The sequence below is a fragment of the Orycteropus afer genome, unplaced genomic scaffold (assembly GCF_000298275.1).
Source record: "Orycteropus afer afer isolate SDZICR_OR568_19922 unplaced genomic scaffold, OryAfe1.0 scaffold00030, whole genome shotgun sequence".
In the NCBI taxonomy this organism is placed as follows: domain Eukaryota; kingdom Metazoa; phylum Chordata; class Mammalia; order Tubulidentata; family Orycteropodidae; genus Orycteropus; species Orycteropus afer.
The window spans coordinates 8,957,017-8,960,911 of record NW_006921617.1 but is presented as its reverse complement, the minus strand read 5'-3'; the positions used below and the strand labels follow the sequence as shown (position 1 = coordinate 8,960,911).

The 3,895-nt window shown below is 39.8% G+C and overlaps 1 protein-coding gene across 1 annotated transcript in view; it reads left to right on the top strand.

The window, feature by feature from the left end:
• LAMA3 (laminin subunit alpha 3) overlaps window positions 1-3,895 on the top strand; it is a 434,613-nt gene that overhangs the window by 197,488 nt on the left and 233,230 nt on the right. The gene's annotated exons all lie outside the window — the stretch shown is intronic.

Here is a 3,895-nt window from a genome sequence, read left to right as displayed (position 1 = left end):
CCAATTACTATAATGAAATGTGCAAAGACCTAGAGATAGAAAACCAAAAGGGAAGAACATACTCAGAATTTCTTAAGATAAAAGAACTGAGGAAAAAAATTTAAGTGTCGATTTGCAATATTGAAAGATTCTATGGGCAAAATATTGAATGATGCATGAAACATCAAAGAAGATAGAAGGAATGCACAGTCACTGTGCCAGAAAGAACTGGTCGATGTTCATCCATTTCAAGAGGTGGCATATGATTTAGAACCAATGTTATTGAAGGAAGAAGTTGAAGCTGCACTGAAGGAATTGGCGAAGAACAAGGCTCTGAAAATTTACACAGTACCCACTGAGATGTTTCAACAAACAAATGGATGCCCCGCTGGAGACACTCACTCAGCTATGCCAAGAGATTTGGAAGACAGCTACCTGGCCAACTGACTGGAAGAGAATCCATATTTGTATCCATTCCAAAGAAAGATGATCCCACAGAATGTGAAAATTATGGAACAATATCATTAATATCACCTGCAAGTATAATCTTACTGAAGACAATTTTAAAATGGTTGCAGCAGTATACTGACAGAGAGCTTCCAGAAATGCAAGCTGGATTCAGAAGAGGAGGTGGAACGAGGGGTATCATTACTGATGTCAGATGGATCTTAGCTAGAAAGCAAAGAATACCAGAAAGACATTTACTTGTGTTTTATTGTCTGTGCAAAAACATTTGATTGTGTGGATCATAACAAATTGTGGATAACATTGAGAAGAATGGGAATTCCAGAACACCAGCCACTCTTTGGAAGGAAGATGGGGCAGTCTACCTCCGCATTGATACCACCTCGGAAACCCCAAGAGGAGTCAAAATCAACTTGACGGCAGTGAGTGTGTTGAGTTCAGAACAGTTGATTGTACTTATGAGGACCCTGTACATAGATCAGGAGGCTGTTGTTTGAACAGAACAAGTGGATACTGCATGGTTCAAAATCAAGAAGGGAGTGTGTCAAGGTTGTATCCTTTCACCATACTTAACTCAACTTGCATGCTGAGCAAATAATCTGAGAAGCTGGGTTATATGAAGAAGCTGGATTATGTGGCATCAGGATTGGAGAAAGACTCATTAACAACCTGCAATAGCCAGATAACACAGCTTTGCTTGCTGAAAGTGAGGATGACTTGAAGCACTTACTGATGAAGATTAAAGACTACAGTTTGCAGTATAGATTACACCTCAGTATAAAGAAAACGAAAATCCTCACAACTTGTCCAATAAACAGTTTCACGGTGGATGGAGAAAAGATTGAAGTTGTCAAGGATTTCATATGACTTGGTTCTACGATCAACAACAGTGGAAGCAGCAGTCAAGACATCAGATGACATATTGCATTGGGTAAATCTACTGCAAAAGACATCTGTCAAAGTGAGCAGAGATGTCTCCTTGAAGACTAAGGTGAGCCTAACCCAAGCCATGGTATTTTCAGTTGTCTCTTATGCATGTGAGAGCTGGACAATGAATAAGGAAGACCAAAGAAGAGTTGATGCTTTTGAGTTGTGGTTCTAGAGAAGAATGCTAAGAGTACCATAGTCTGTTAAACAGACTAACCAATATGTCCTGAAAGAAGTATAACCGGAATGCTCCTTGGCTTGGGTTAGGCTCACCTTAGTCTTCGAGGAGACATCTTTGCTCTTCATCACTTGAAAGACGTCTTTTGCAGTACATTTACCCAATGCAATATGTCTCATTTACTTTGGTCAGAAGGAACCATTCCCTGGAGAAGGATATCATGCTAGGTAAGTGGAGGGTCAACAAAGAAGAGAAAGCCCACAACAAGGTGGATAGACAGTGGCTACAACGATGGGCTTAGGTACAGCAAGGATCGTGAGGCTGGCACAAGACCAGGCAGTGTTTCATTCTGCTGTGCATAGGGTTGCTATGAGTCGGAGATGACTTGACAGCACCTAACAACAATAACAACCTTAAATGGAATCCATGATTATGATTTGCGTCTAGGAGCTTCAGTCATTTAAAATACCCTGTCTATTGGAATATACTCACTGCCAAATTGATTCTGACTCATGGAGAACCATTAGGACAGAGTAGAATTGCCCCATAGAGTTTCCAAAGCTATAAATCTTTACAGAAGCAGACTGCCACATCTTTCTCGGTGGAGCAACTGGTGGGTTTGGACTACCGAAATTTCTGTTCGCAGCTGAGCACTTTAATCACTGCTCCACCAGGGCTCCTATTGGAACATAGACTTTTATAATAACCCCCCAAACCCTAACCATGTTTCCTCTTTTAAAAAATCATTATAATTCTTTTAACTGACACAGAGTATTATTCCGTCTACCTGGAGTTGGTTATTTGGCAACCTCATATGTGGAGCAAGGAACTCTGGTGGAATTGCGGGTAAGGCATTTGGCTGCTAACCAGAATGTTGGCATTTCAAACTCACTAGCTGCTCCACAAGAGGGAGATGAGGAAGTCTCCTTCCATAAAGGTGTATCGTCTTGGAAATCCAATGGGGTTCGTTATGGGTCAGAATTGACTTGATGACAGTGGGTTTGGTTTTGGTTTGTATGTGGAGCAAAGGTAAAAACCATGCAATAAGATCCCTTAATTTCCTGTTGCCTTTGTAAAGTCAGAATTTTCCAGAAGATCCACAGGAAAATCCACATATTTTGCCACTAGATGGATCCCACAGGCCCTCTCTCAGCCTCCTTTTCTCCCTTTTTTTATTTTTTAAATAATTGTACTAACTTTGGTTAATCTTTTCTCCAAGCCAAATTCATGGCAAATTAGAAACAGAATTAGGAGTGGAGGACAGAATCACGAGGGAGGAAACACATGAAACTTAAGTTCAGTAGTCTGGAGCCATTTAATGAAGGGTGGGTAATCTTACCAAACTCATGTGTTACTGAGGGCATTGGCAAATAAGTGAATAAGCTTTATAATGATGGTTCTGCATCATAAAGATATGATTAAATTGTGTCTAATATACCTGTTGAAGAAGATAAGGAAGTATATAATACATTTCAGCAGTCATACTATTTTAAATGGTTAAATTCAAGCTATTTAATCATTTTGCTGATAAAAAGTCAGTTAAGGCTGTTTTCAGCTATATTTGACAAAAAAAAAAAAAAAAAAAAACTTGACCCAAATTGCTTTATACCAAAAAGAATTTATTGGCTGTCATTGAAAAGTCCAGTATTTATTTAACTTCAAGAAAGCTTAATCTAGAGACTCAAAAGATGCTTGCAAGATCTGTTTTATTTTCTGTCTTTCAACTCTACTATCCATACTGTTTTCATTCTTTGGCTTCATGTGGTGGCAGGATGGCAGCCAACAGCTCTTAGACATACATCCTTCCAGGTTTGAGTCTAAGGGAAGGGTTTATTTTTCTCTGGACCAGTCTGCCTCTGATTGGATCACTGGTTCATTACTGAGTCAGTCACTGTGGCTGTGGGATTCATTTATCTGATTGGCCAAGCCTGAGTCTCCCCACCTCCACGGGAATGGGAGTGGACTCCACGTGTCTGAACACATGGAGTGAGGAGGAAGAGCACTTCCCATTGGCAAAATCAGGGTTCTGTAACCACAAAGTGGGTTGCAGAACTATGTATCAGTAAAATACTCAAGCTCCTTGAGAACACTTGGCTTCCCAAAGTGATTACACCATATTTTTATGGAAATAACTTACTATGTTTATAATATAAACATAGAAATAATGTTCTATGTTTTTTGCCAACTGTGCCCTCTCCCCAGAGGTATTTTACATGTTGCTGTAAAAAAACCATTAGTATAGGATAAGCCTGATGGTGGACTAGGCAGAAAGACTGCACAGACCCTCTTCAACAAAGAAAAGGGAAACCAATTAACACAGACACAGAAGATAATCCTGGACCCCTG